Source organism: Mixophyes fleayi, chromosome 4 (genome assembly GCF_038048845.1).
Source record: "Mixophyes fleayi isolate aMixFle1 chromosome 4, aMixFle1.hap1, whole genome shotgun sequence".
Lineage (NCBI taxonomy): Eukaryota > Metazoa > Chordata > Amphibia > Anura > Limnodynastidae > Mixophyes > Mixophyes fleayi.
Window position 1 is genome coordinate 263,556,837 of NC_134405.1, and position 15,574 is coordinate 263,572,410.

Here is a 15,574-nt window from a genome sequence, read left to right on the forward strand (position 1 = left end):
AGTCGCATCATATGAGTGCCGGGCGGCAAGGGTCACTGTCTGTCGGTCGGCTCGTCGCAGTGCCTAGTGAGTGCCGGACGGCAGGGTGTTTTGGCCGGACGGAGTAAGTGGCCAAAACCCCCACTTAAGCAAATTAAGTGTGGGTCGAACACTGTAGAAGGTATATTAACTGCTATTAAATTGACCTTTGTCTCTGTGTGTGTGTGTGTGTGTGTGTGTAAGGGAATTTAGACTATGAGCTCCAAGGAGGCAGGGACTGATGTGAGTGTTCTGTACAGCACTGCGGAATTAGTGGTGCTATATCATTTTTACCTGGCTTTTTTTTTTTTAACTTATGATTTTACTTAGCTGATGATCATCTTTTTACTTAGACTTTTTTCACACAAGCAGATTACGCTCTCAAGATAGTTTAAATGTGTTTAATGCTTTACTGAAGCAAAGATTGGTTTGCACCTCTACAATATGAATTTGTCCTGACTCCATGGTTGGGAATCCCTGCTAGAGACCAGTCTCTTCCCTGCTAATAGCTTAGTTCAGGAAAATAAATATATTGCCTAAGAAATTTGGTCTATTTCCCTTATTTTGCTCTCTGTGGACTTGTGTTTGGCAAAATAACATGCAGTGAGATGTGACTATTTCAGTGCTAAATGTATATTTTTGCCTCTTGCTAGCATTAATGATCTGTATGGGCTAGAATTGCTTACAACAGCATTGGTAAAATAGAAAGTGATACAATGCTAGTTGCGGGAAAAGGTTTAATTTGCATCATAAGGTGTGCCCTGTGGAACAGTAGGTGATGCTGGCATCAGGCTGTACCCTTAGTCATTGGTTGGAAATGTTGTGCCCTTTGTGATAATATCATTTGGTCCTCTACCTGTGAATTTATCAATGATGTGTATTCCTTCTGCTCGTGGTTTTGAAGATCTACCTTTTCAAAAAATTGCAATTCTTGGCATAAAGATGTCTTGGATCATAATGGATTAGGAGTTTGGTTGAAATGCAGTCTGTTGATACAAAGCATAGTGATTGTTTTTGAAAGCCAGCTGGGTCCAGAGATGCCAATACTTCAAATTAGCCGAAGAACATTAAACTGACATTATAGTTTACAGTTTGCTGATAGTCTGATCTTCTGCTCCTCATTTGGTTGTACTCTGTACACTCCCCATCTGCTATGGCAGGCCTGACCTGCATTTTCTTTTCTATATGGTTGTTCAATTGCCTGCCCCTGCCATCCTGCAGTTTGAAATGGCAGCATGTTGTGTTCATTACGAGGTAATGGGAGAATGCACTGGACAATGGGTGGAAGTACGAGCTGCAGTATGGACGGGGTAAACCAATCCCCTAAATGTGTGGAAAAAATAGAATGGTCCAACTGCGCTCAGTACTGCATGGACAAAAGTAAGGCAAATGGAACAAATGTAAAAATACAAGCAGAAGGAAAAATACAGATAAATAAATCAGGAACAAAAAAAAGACAATTGAATATGTGACCACAGATAATCTGAATGTAGTACTGTGGATGTGTGGAAGTGCTGTAATATATACAGACACTAATCAAAGATTGGTATAAATGTCAGTGGCTGTGGGTTGTGGACCCCAAACTGAAGGTATATCGAGAATAGTCTGGCAGAATTCGCTGTGGAGCTGCAGGCGGCTCAGATATCCTGTATTACATGCTTGTGTAATTACCTTTATAGTGAGTGTAATCTCGCTCAGAAGTTGTTGTGTTCGTTGGTTGTACAACATATATTCCTTTTTTTAAAAATATAATCTGGAATTTCGCCTTTAATGATGTGTTTCAGTAAATTTCAGATCTCCTCATTTCCTCATGGTAATGCCCTCGACATAAGCTGTGCAGGCAAAATTTTACTGCAAAAAAGTCTGTATTGCTCTTTTTATGGTTTTTCAGTTAATCTTTCCATAGATAGAGCAATTATGTTTTAGTTGACCAAGAACAAACGAAAAATGAAAACTGCTGTACAGGTTATACTGACACTTTCTAAACGATTCAGAACAAATAAACAAACAGTTGATCACATGACTTGTGGATTTATAGTCCATCCTGCAAAACTTCCTAAAACAGTATTTTTAAAGGGCTTTAAGAAACGGCTTATATGGAAGACCATTGTTATACATAGGACATTTCCTTCATTTTCCCTTAAAAAAAAAAAATATCCCTTTCCCTCCCTCATTTGGTTGGTCGTACCGTTTAATATTTTCGTTCCAATCTCGTTTCCGTTGTGTAGTGTGTATAAACTTCCGACCGATGTGTACGAAATTGCAATCATTCCTCACGACAACATGGCTGTAAAAAGTCGCTAAAGGGAAGTCCGCTCTTCCCTTTATCTTCTAAAACAAGCCTAGTGTGTATGCAGTCCATGGACCGAGCCATTGGACCATCGATCGCATGTAAAATCGATCGGCATAAAAAGTTGGTGGAAAATTCTGTAGTGTGTACCCAGCTTAACACCTGGGAAAGAAGTTAATTAGATGCGATGTTCCGCAGAACTTTGCGGCTGCAGGATTTTTACAGAAATCTACGCTGATCTATGGCATGTGAGGGAAAAATGAACTGAGATTTGACTGTAGTAAAGCTAAAAATACCTCGGAACATCGCTAATTAAATTCCCCCCATTGGTCTCCTAAACAAATGTCTTTATCTGTATGTAGAAATATTTGCACATTTACCTTCCTGCAAACACGCTTTATACCATTGTTCAGGTTAGTGCCTCTTTGAGGGATGAATGTATAAGCAGTATAATGCTTTCTCTATTTCCATTACTTTACTTTATGGTATGTTTTTGTGATATCGACTTCCCCACTCTACAGCACTGCAGATTTATGTGACGCCTTATAAATAAATGATAGTGAGCCCTGCATGCAGACCAACTATTGCTTTTTAGTACAATTGTCATTTGTCTTCTCGTCCTCATAATGTCTAAATCCTCAGTGTTCTCGTGGGTTTTAATAATCCTCCACCTATATAGGTAGGAGAAATGACTTATTAAGGGAAATGGGTGACATTGGGTGTCCTTATGATGTAATGAGATGTGTGGCCTGGAACAAAAATATGACCAATCAGGCAAAGAGACAGTCAACACCACTGCAGATTTTGCTCATTGCTTGCCCAGAAAGATGACAAAATGGTGTAAGGCATATGCGCTATATGGGTAAAAGTACTTGGCCACACCTGTTAATCATTGAATTGAGGTGTTTCAATTAGACCTGTTGCCATAGGTGTGATAGAAAATGGGTCATTTTGAAGAGCTCAGTGACTTCAAGCGTGGTACTGTGATAGAAAGTCTCCTTTGTGATGAGACTGTTCTTGAAATTTCATCCCTGCTGGATATTCCACAATCCACTGTATGTGATATTAGAAAGTGGAAGCGTGTAGGAGCAACAGCCACGAAGTAGAAGACCACATAAAAATCACAGAACGAGGTCAACGACTGACTGCTACTGCACATGATGTGTAAAAGTTGCCAACACTCTGCTCATTCCATAGCTGAAGAGTTCCGAACTTCCACTGGCATTAATGTAAGAACAAAAACTATAGCTAGCTTAATGTAATGGGTTTCCATGGCCGAGCACCTGCTTGTAAGCCTCGCATCACCAACACCAATGCCAAGCGTCGGATGGAGGGGAGTAAAGCACACTGAAACTGGACTGTGGAGCAATGGAAACCTGTTCTGTGGAGTGAGGAATCGTGCTTCTCTGTTTGGCAGGGTGAACGAGTCTGGGTTTGGTTGATGCCGGGAAAACTTTACCTGCCTGACTGCAGTATGCCAACTGTGAAGTGTGGTGGAGGAGGGATAATGGCATGGGGCTGTTTTTAAGGCTTTGGGCTAGGCCCCTTATATCCAGTGACGGACAATCTTAATGCTTCAAGCATACCAAGTCATTTTGGACAAATCTATGCTTCCAAGTTTGTAGCAACAGTGCAGCATGGCTGTGCCCCAGTGCATAAAACAAAGACATGGTTTGATGAGTTCGGTGTGGAAGAAATTGACTGGCCCGCACAGAGCCCTAACTTCAACCCCATAGAACACCTTTGGGATGATCTGGAACGGAGATTGCGAGACATGCCCTCTCGTCTCTCATCAGTGCCTGACCTCATAGATGCTTTACAGAATGAATGAGCACAAATTCCCAAAGAAGCACTCCCAACATCTTGTGGAAAGCCTTCCAAGAAGCGTAGAAGCTGTTATCACTGCAAAGGGAGGGGGAAGAACCAACTCCATATTAAAGTATATGTATTTGAATACAATATCATTGTTGGTGTGATGGTCAAGCGCCCAAATACTTTTGTTCAGTGTACGTTACTCTAAGCACAATTCAACTCTTCTTCTTTTTTTTTTTTTTAAGTTTGTTCATTTAAAGGCCCTTGTAACTATATTTCGAGGGCTCAGCCTGAACTGCCTGGAACCGGATTGTAAAAATAATTTTCCTTTCCTTTTATGTTGTGAAGAGTGAGGGGGGGGATACTTCAGTGTTCAGAGTTCAGAAGTCAGTCTTGATGTTAGCTTTGAGACAGTGAGGTGCAGCCAGAACTCCATCCTGTCTGCTGAAGGAAACTCAGGAATGTTTGTGGCTTGTTCCAGGCTGACTGCCCAGCACTGGCTGGGGTGGGCTTATTTTCAAAATTAACTGGAATTCCAGCACAGTGCTTTGTTTTCATAGCTAGAAGCAGTCATGTTTTATGAGTAAATGTCATTGTTTTTCTGTGTAACTATTAGTTTGGTTTTTGTTGATAAATTTTCTGTCAGAAGTGAGCAAATTTTTGCAATATTTTTTTATTTTTTATTATTATTAAATATAAGTTGCTCTGCATGTTAGTGAATGCAGATTTTGTACACCTAACATTTGTGTGGTGTGTGGGTGTTTATATATATATATATATATATATATATATATATATATATATATATATATATATATATATATACAAAATCTTCAGTATCAAGAAATTATTTAAATTGCTGATTACTGCCTTTTGCCTGTGAAAATCACTGGGTGGATCTGAGGAAATAAACTGGCCTCTTATTAGCAATATCTACCTCTACCTTTCGAAGACATTGCTAGATAGTGTGTTTTTAATTTATTTACTTTTTTAAGATGTTATTAAACAGTTATAATTACTCTGCACATGAACATGTTTTTATGACATCACATTGTAGCCTTCATATGGACACAGCATATTTGTTAGAATAATTAGCAAATAAGCTTAAACTTTTTTTTTATTTTAACATCCATCAAAATTTATTGGGATATTATCTAGGTTAGTTTTATTGGTGCTAAAGGCAGTGATGGGCAACATGCGGCCCTTCGAGCATTCGCCTGCAGCCTCCAGCTTCTTCATTGTCAGATTGTTCTAGCTTGTAACACTTATTTAAAATGCTAGCTGATATGTTATTACATAGTGTCTGATTTTAAATGTATTGTTTTAATTTATTAATGAAGTTAAGGGTAATGTGTATCCCTTTTGAAGGTTAGAGGGCATCCTATAAAGCCCCAGAAGTGTCAAGTTGCCTATCACTGTTTCAGTGTTCAAGATATTAGGGGGCAATGAGCCTAATCGTCTATATGGGCAGTCTCTTGTGAAGCTTTAATTGGGTGCCTAGGTGTGCAAAAGCTCTAGAATTGTGAAATATCTGACACTATGCCCAGAACAAGGAGACACTCTATGTACAGTGTTTCTTATAATGCAATCTTTACCCAGCAACTAATACCTCCTAAACCTGACATTTGTTTCATAAAATCTGTTTAACAGCTTGTCAAACGCAGATCTGTTGCTTCACTCAGAGCAGATGTAGGTATTTAAGCCTATTCTGAGTCAAAATGCTTTGTTTCAGGGATTTTTATACCTGTTCAGAAGTCTATCTAATGAAAATGTGTGGTAGGTATCCTTAAATGTAGTTATACAGAATAACTTGATTTGAATCTGTTTGTGCAACCATCTCTGTAACCTGTAATAACAAGTCTTCTGTGTTTGACAGCCACGTGTCCTTATCAGTTATACCAGTGGTGTATTGATGTGTATAACTATTGACTGAGCCTTACTGGAATAGGGAGTAAGGAGCCACACAATTTGGCAAAATACAATCTTAACACGTTGTTTAGTAATTGTCCGTTTTTAAATCTAAAATATATTTATTTATAAAAATATTCATATCTGAAACATGCAGGTAAAATATTTAGTTTGAACCTGACTTTCCGCTATAGCTTTGGTGAATAATAAAGTATTACCACGCCACTCTATTACAGATGGCTAATTTTGAGTTTTTATGTGGTATGATACAGGTCAAAAACCTGAAAATGCAGTCCTTTCAGCTGTTGCGTCATCCCTGGCCCTGTCTATGTATGAATCCGCCAATCCACTCAGTGTAATCTGTGCAAAACAAGTCTGCCAAGCTGGCATTATCTGTCTGCAAGTCCGGTTGCCCAGCTGAAGAATGATTGAGAGCATGATGTACATTTTTAAAGGTGCTAACAAGCTGTGATAAAACAGCTGATATCACACAGTTGGCCCATTATTACAGCAAGCAGGCCCGTAATCCTACTATGGAAATCAGGCCTGACAGAAAACGTGGTCATCAAATGCCCACATTCATCCTGAGCGTGTGGCCATCTTCTAATTGCACTGACAGGCTGCAGTGGCTATGATATTATTTTATGTACAGTCATGGCAAACAGTATTGAGAATGACACAAATATTATTTTTCACAAAGTCTGCTGCCTCAGTTTTTATGATGGCAATTTGCATATACTCCAGAATGTCATGAAGAGTGATCAGATGAATTGCAATTAATTTCAGTCCCTCTTTGCCATGGCAATGAAATTTATCCCAAAAACATTTCCACTGCATTTCAGCCATACCGCAAAAGGACCAGCTGGAATCAGGTCAGTGATTTTCTCGTTAACACAGCTGAGAGTGTTGACGAGGACAAGGCTGGAGATCACTCTGTTATTCTAACTCCGTCAGCTTGACAGACTGGAAGATTTAAAAGGAGGGTATTGCATGAAATCTTCCTCTATTAATCTGTAAAGAAACACGTACAGTCATCATTGCTTTGCGCAAAAAGGCAAGGATATTGCTGCTAGTAAGATTCCACCTAAATCAACCATTCATTAGATCATCGTGAACTTCAAGGAGAGAGGTTCAACAGTTGTGAAGAAGGCTTCAAGGCGCCCAAGAACACCCAGCAAGCGCCAGGACTGTCTCCTAAAGTTGATTCAGCTGCGGGTTCGGGGCACCACCATTGCAGAGCTTGCTCAGGAATGGCAACAGTCGGTTATGAGTGCATCTGCACGCACAGTGAGGCAAAGACTTATGGAGGATTGCCTGGTGTCAAGAAGGCCAGCAAAGAAGCCACTTCTCTTCAGGAAAAATATCAGGGACAGACTGATATTCTGCAAAAGATACAGGGATTGGACTGCTGAGGACAGTGTTAGTCATTTTATCTGATGAATCCCCTTTCAGATTGCTTGGGGCATCTGGAAAAACACTTGTCTGGAGAAGGAAAGGTGAGTGCAACTATCAGTCCTGTGTCATGCCAACTTGAAAGCATCCTGAGACCGTTCATGTGTGGGGTTGCTTCTCAGCCAAGGGAGTGGCCTCATTCACAATTTTGCCTAGGAACACAGCCATGAATAAAGAATGGTACCAAAACATCCTCCAAGAGCAACTTCTCCCAACCATCCAGGAACAGTTTGGTGATGAACAATGCCTTTACCAGCATGATGGATTACCTTGCCATAAGGCAGAAGTGATAACTAAGTGGCTTGGGGATCAAAATATCAAAGTTTTGTGTCCATGACCAGCAAGCTCCCCAGACCTTAATCCCATTGAGAACTTGTGGTCAATCCTCAAGAGGCGAGTGGACAAACAAAATCCCACTAACGTCAAGCATTGATTAGGCAAGAATGGGCAGCCATCAATCAGTATGTGGCCCAGACGTTGATTGACAGCATGCCCAGGCGATTTGTAGAGGTCTTCAAAAAGAAGGGTCAACAGTGCAAATCCAAAAAAGGAAAGAGAAAGAGAAAATATGTATAGAGGGGCACTCAAAGGGTTTAAATTGTTAAATGTAGACTATCAGATTGAGAAAAATTCATATATATATATATAAAACATAACTTTATTGGTATTCATTAAAATACTAGAGTTCCCCATGTATTATTTGGGGTTAATGACAAATCACAAAATTAGCGAAAATATTAAAAAATGTAAATGAGTAATAGTGACCAGAATTGAGGATACTGTTAATAAGCAGTGTTACCTGCTATTCTGTGTTGCTGTCTATAATATTAATTGTGGGTGAAATACCCTATATAGTATAAGTCAAAATACCTGTAGTCTAAACCTTACAGTGATAAGTATAATCCTTTTAGTAATATGTAACAATATAAAGACCGCGTTTATACGCGTAGTCACTCTAGATACAGTTGAAAGGACAGGTCAAGATATACAGTTTCCTATAATCAGCTGTGCCGTGTTTACATAAGGATTATGCTAATAGGATTATCCATAACACCTATGCAGTACTATTGTATTAATCGTTGTTACCTATATGTATAGAGACTTTATTGATAATATGAGTCTAGTTTCATTATCCAGCAATAGTAAAATCAAAAGCCCATAATGAGTGGCTCTGCATGGTGGAGTTAGTGCTACTTTCCCTGTAAAGGACCCTGTATAACAAACGCTGATAAACGCGACTATTATGTTAACATATCTATCCTATTACGGAATATAGATGATGTTATAAGTAGCCCCCTAACATTAGCACAGTGATTTATAGGCGAAAAACACTGAAGGTTAGAATGATATTACAAGTTTAACAAGACAGCATTGCACAGAAACGCCTAATGCGCGTTTCGCTAATTGGCTTTATCAAAGGCAAGCCGAAGCAGCCCTTCAGTGTCCTATTTAAAGCGTATAGCCCCGCCTCCAAATGACGTCAGTGTAAGTGACGTTTTGGGGAAACCAGGGGTGGAGTTACTTGATTGGCAGGTATGCATGACAATGTTCTGATAGTGTTGTAATAAACACGCTGTAAATGTACCAACGGTTTGTAGTAACAGAGAATGTATGTTTTTTGAAAGGAGATACCTTCCGAGACAGTTTGATAAGGATACAATAATCTAGATGTAAAGTTATATAGTTGTATGAATAATTTGGAGTTATGAAATCATTTTAGCTTTATCTTTTTAGTTCTAGGGCACTGTTGTGGGCAAGTCAAAGTATCTAGTACCAGTCACGAGGCATAAGGCCCTCTGGTCTCCTTTAACACCAATTGCACATCCAAATTGTCCTCCAGATTTCCGGTGCAGGGAACCATTGAGACCTTCTATGCACAGTGTTGGAAGACACAGCTATTACAGCAGTGTGTGTGTGATGTACGATTCACAGAAATACAATGTGACATTGATGGTCCGTAATATCATAGTTTGTTATACAGATGTGCATTTGAGGTCCCGTCGTTGGTAACCAGATGCATTGTGAAGGAGCTGACTTACACAAGAGGGAGGGAGAATTTATTTGATTGACAGACTGTGGTGTCTTTTTGTTTTTTTTATCATACAACACCGTTATCATGGTCATAGATTCAAAGTTCAATACAGTAGCTGGAACATGTTTTCAAGGAATTAAAAGGGGAGTCTCTGGAAATGCTGCTTTTTATTCACCCCATAACAGCACAATTACTGTTTTTGATAATGAAATTAGGGATTTTAACGCCTTTGAAATATCTGTTCAGGTATTTGGATTTTGTAGAAGTTTTTTTTTTGTTTCATCTTTTTGTCTTGTCACCATAGCAACCTGAGTTGTCCAATTCTGATATAATCCAATATTCACAATATTGATGAGTTTTCCTGTAGATGTTTCATTATTCTCTTTGTATTCGGTTTCCGTATGCGTGTGTAAACTAATATTTCAATTTTCTTTTCCCTTTCACTAGGTGCAAGAGCGGGAAGGACAAACTCTCATAAGCATGGTTGAAGCGCAGGTATTCATTCTGCACACAATCAGAGCGGTGGTGATAACTGGTATGATGTTTTCTATAATTCTGTTTTTTTTTTTGTTTTTTTTTTTTAAAGGCTTGTAGAAACAGTTGTATAGCAATGACATCAGAAAATTCACTGGTTTCTTCTAGAGATTATTCTAGATATTTCCAGGCTTAAAACAATGTTTATCAATCAGTCTCCCATTGGAGGGTAGTGCAAGGAGGACGGAGTGAGCACTATTTCGGAGAGTGGATGTTTGAAGGTGACAAACCCCTTTAAAGTATAAATCTAGCAGTGGTCAAATTCTACATTTATTGGAGGACATATAAAAGTGCCTGTAAGAGGGTATTGCTTAAACTTATTTAAACTTAAAAATATGTTAAAATGAAGTACTAATATACAAATGCATGCATGATTTAATAGCCCACTATTGAATTATGAGAGCACTGTAATAGTTTGGGAAAGTGTTACTGTGACACAAAGGAAATCACAAATCAGGAGAAGGCAGGAAGTTTACATAAAATCCGTCTAGCTCTTTGCTAGGGTAAGGCTGTAAAAATCCTAACAAGATGGTTCAGCAAGTGATTAAAAAGATCTTGTATATACATTATGTTTGAGACTCTATACCAGAGCAGGAGATACTGCACACATTAAAATGTAGTCGGAGTCATGATGTTGTAAAGGGAATAAAGTTTCTGGGGAGAACACTGAATATATGAACAACTATAGTAGACTCAACTGTGTCTGATGGCGCAACAGTCGATAGCGTATGTACTGTGCAATGCAAATCCGTTGTGCATGCCTGATTACGCAATGGACATTATTTTGATGCTAGTCTGTGCTACTGGAGTGTATCTAATGAGTGGTGAATTTTAAGTTAGGGCTGCACAAATCTCAGTCACTAAGATGACTAAAAATGCACCCTGAAGACTAGAGAAAGTCCTTCCTTTTTACTTGCACTGCAGATAGTATGGATGTCAATCTGGCATCCTTTCTAATCGGTTCTCAGTGTTTAGCCCTCGGACACAATGTTCACAGCTTTTACAGCTTCGGTGGCTGTAGCCATTCATGCCTGATGCTCTGGTGACAATATAATAAATACTTCCTGTAATAACGCTAATATTGTCTGTAAGCTCCAAAATGTCATGAGCCCGTTCTAATAATTCTCTGGTGGTGCGCACTGATTGTGGAGAAAGTATTCATTGCCTTTATGTGGGTGACAGGCTTGTGTAAACTGGGTGTGACAGAGACTAGTTATGTGTTGGGCACACGCTGGTGTGTTGTGGTAGCAATATACTGGTCATTTAGACTGATTTTGGAGCAATCATTTACTTGGTAATAGGTATGATTAAAAAAAAAAAAAAAAAGCAAGTCAAGAAGAAGCTATTTGGCTTGAAAACATCAGATTGTTGCAGTATATACAAGTGTGCCAGTATTGGCGTCAATAACTGGTAGCTTGTATCTCTGTCGGTCCTCAAATTAATTTTTCAAGTTGTGTAAGCTATGATTATCGTGTTAAAAGTTAGATAAGAAATATATGGCCCGGGTTCTTGCTTTGGCAAAGCTGTAAACAATTATGATCTATTGTGTGATGGGGACAAATTTTTCTATTTCCATTCAAAGACACCTGCATCAGCCCATTTAGAGTGAGGTGAGGGCTGTCTTCATTCTTTTGTTTGTGCCCAGCAGTAATTTGTGTAAGCAAATCATTGTAAGCTTGTTTGACAAGACTGATCCCAATCATTATTTTATGCACACACACACACACACGTGTGGTATGTATGTGTGTGTATGTGTATATATATATATATATCTATAATATAAAAGCCTAGCGGCGTGTGTTAGTCTGTGTGTGAAAAAACAAACGGCTGCTGGGCGGAGTTATACACTGACCTAATAAATTCTAAGAGTTAATGGTACGGTATTGGCATATTACCATTACTTCCTGCTCAGCAAGGATGAGCAAGCAAACATTGTATGGATTAGGGCTGGGTTTTGCAAATATCACAACAGGTGACTGCCAGGAATGTAGCAGCTAGAGAGCAATTGAGGAAGCTTTGTCCCTTTCTTTCTTTACTTTTCTTTAATAAAATATTAAAACTTGCATGCTGATAGCTTCAATAACAAAAGAAGAAAGCACGATTTCAACAACAACAAACATTTAAAGGTACACACATACATGATATATCCTAAATGTATTTTTTCTGTGTGGTATTAGGTAACATTTCTATTTAATTCAGGAATCTAGAATGTTCGACATTAGAGTATGTGACAAATTTAATCTTGGCAGAGCAAAAAAAAAAAAATGCAAACTTTTTTTTTATCAGCACATTATTTCATAATTAACTAGCTTCTAGCATAGTCCACTTTAATGGTAAAGGTAAAGTCCAAATGAAAATGTTCAAAATAATATTTCCTTTAATTAGCAAATGTACAGTTACAGTAACCGTATATTATGTACATTTCTTATGTAGATTAAAGGAATTCTGATTTTGATTAATTTTATTTAGTCTTTACCTAAGTCTTAGTCTGCTTACAGAGCGCACCAGAGCTGCCATTGTCTGACATCTCTTCCCCATAATTGCGTTTTGCTAAACATATAGAAGGCGAGTTCTAATATAATTGCTTATAATTGTGTTCTGATGTCGTCACTTCATTAGGAAAACTTGTATAATGCACCCATAACTGTCAATTTATCATGGATGTTAGAAGTCACTTGGGATTTCTGTTATAAAATCTCTCTGCCTCCAGGCTTCTGCCTTTATTTACTTACAGAACTATTCTTACCTCTTTATAATTTACAGCAGGGGATATGTTATTACCGGTCCGAAAAGGACAGCAGGTAAAGGGGAGTGGTCGTCGCAACTCCCTAATCTTGCTCATAGCCTGCATAGAGGCATAGGATAAAACTATGACTGCTTTCCCCACAGGTTATAGTCCATTTTATGTCTCTTTACTAAAAAAAAGCCTGGGAGTGGAGGTTTGAACACAGCATTGGTACTAACTAGTCTTCCTAAAGCAAATTAGAAGCCAGAACAAAACAAGAAATTTAAATTTCAACTCTAGACAAACAAACCAGCCTCAGTATCTGATTTTGTTAGTGCTAAGGCTAAGCACACACTGGGTTTTTTATTTTTTTAAGACAAGTTTTTATTAATGGTCAAGAGTACAAAATAACACAAATCAGAGGCACTTGCAAATGACATAGCATAAAAAAATTTGAATGGTTGCTTCAGTCAATGAAAGGAACTATACTCTGAGTCCATGTAAAAGCGAGGATAAGAGTGACTGATAGATTTTTGTATAGTTAAGAAAAGTCCCAGAGGGGAAAGAAGGAGGAGGAAAGGGGAAAGAAAAGTGAGTGAACGTTGTGAAACTCCGTAATAAAGAGAAGATGGAGAAAGAAAAAGAGGAGAATAAAGAGTGAAGAAGACCATCAAGAAAGGAAGGAAAGAAAAAAAAGGGGGGAGAGGTGTGGTGTGTCAGAAACCACCATTTAGGGAGAAGGGGGGGGGGGGGCACAGTCTATGTAAAGGGAGATTGGTATTGAAAATAGGACATCCAGGGTTCCCAAACCTTATTGAAGGTTTTGGAGATGTTGCGTAAGACACTGGTCATAAATTTCTTTCAGTAAACCTGCCAAATCCTGGCGACCATGGTAGAGATAGGGGAGGGATCAATTTGTTTCCAGTCAGGCATGTTGAAGCAGAGAGAATGTGGTGAGCCAGTTTATTTTGATGTTTAGTGGCTGAAGGGAATCCAAGGAGCAGAAGCAAAAATTTGGCTTCAAAGGGGAGGGAAATTTGAATTACTGATTCTCTCAGGAACTTGACCTCGCACCAGAAAGGGATTCATTTCCAGACAAGGCCGCCATATATATGAATGTGCCTGCGTCAGAACATGAATGCCAACATCTGTCCGAGGAGTCAGATAATATCTTATGTAGACAGGTAGGAATGTAGTTTCAGCTAAGCAGACGCTTATAGACATTTTCTTTTATTTGTACACAAATTGAGCTAGAAGCAACATTGTCCCAGATTTCAGTCCAGTCCTCCTCAAGTGGTTTGCCTATGTCCCGTCCAATGCCATTTCATGAGGACACTGGAAGGAGCAGTAGGGGAGGTTTATTCAGAGTATACAGTGGAAATTAGGCTCTGCGTTGATCCTAGCACATGCACAAGGACTCAATGGTGGTGAGTGCCCGGGAGATAAGGCAGGATTTTACGGTAGAGTGGAGATTGTGAATTTGTGGGTATTGATGGAAGCATTGAGAGGGTAAGCCAGTTTTTGTGCTTGTATGTCAGAAAACTGGGGGAACAAATTGCTACGAGTAATGTCGTTCAAGTATCGGATACCTCGGGTGCAGTGCCGTAACTAGACGTTTTAGTGCCCTGGCCGAGACAGGGCACCGGCACCCCCCATTGTAGTGGGAGTGACATTTGACAAGTGGGTGTGGCTAACCTAATGTGGAGGTGTGGCTAGCACTTTACTGAGAGAATTCTGTTACACATCTTTGCAAATGCATGATATATATATCTATATACATATAGCCATCGCTCTCGCTCTATATATATATATATATATATATAACTTTCTGACTATTATACTATATATAAAAGAAAATGGAGAATACCGGCACTCAAAAGAAAGAATGCTAGGTAAAGAGGGATAAGGCTAAACAGATTTATATCTAATGAGTGAATGAGAGATCGATGAAACAAAATATTACAAAGGACTAAATACCAATATAATATATAAACACATACCCTATGATAAAAATATATATATAAAATATGTCTGCAGACAAATATACAAAATAACATTTGAAAAGATGTAAAAATGATGAAAAAACACAGTCCAGAAAATAGTACCTTAATTGAATAATATGTCCGGGAATGATTTATTCATGCTGACATGGAGATTGGAAACTTTTTCACCAATATCCATTAGGACCTTTGACGGAGGGGTGCGCATGCGCAACAGTCTGGAAGCAGCTGTAAGTGAAGGAGCATGCAGGAGAGTACAGAGCCGGCTGGCGCCTCTCCAGTGAAGTTACACCAGCAGCAAATTGGAACCACCTTTGGACCGCTAAATCAGGTAATGTCCCATTGGAACGCATATGCGTTCCACGGGCAGGAAGTTCGGCATTTGGAACGCAAGTTTGCGTTCCAATGGTTCTGATGCCGATGTGGGGGAAGCTGGCTGAAAGTTCAAATAGGGCGATGTGTACAGTATTGAGCCAGGGCACAGACAGGTAGCGGGCGGCTGCTTTGCCCCCTTGGGCTTGCGCCCTGGGCGACGGCACCGCCCGCACTTGCCTAGTTACGGCACTGCTCAGGTGTGCAATGGGGAGAATGAGGAGGAGATCAAGCCAGGGGGGAAATCTGGAGAATTGAAGAGAGGGATTACTGGGAAAGGGCGGGGGTGGAAAACCCACACTGGAGCTTTTTTGTCACGATTATTGGATAATCAGCCGACATACAACCACCGTTCCGTCGGATGCCACGTTAGTGTGTAGAATCACACAGTGACTGAAATTTGTGCAAATTTTATGTTCTTTTGGTTGATC

General features: G+C 39.3%; 1 protein-coding gene across 5 annotated transcripts in view; it reads left to right on the forward strand.

Moving 5' to 3' along the window:
* AFF4 (ALF transcription elongation factor 4) overlaps positions 1-15,574 on the forward strand; it is an 88,433-nt gene that overhangs the window by 15,803 nt on the left and 57,056 nt on the right. For all 5 annotated transcript variants that reach the window (XM_075209708.1, XM_075209710.1, XM_075209709.1 and 2 more), the window contains exon 2: positions 9,960-10,047. The gene's annotated coding sequence lies outside the window, so the exon portion shown is untranslated. The remainder of the gene's footprint in view (positions 1-9,959; positions 10,048-15,574) is intronic.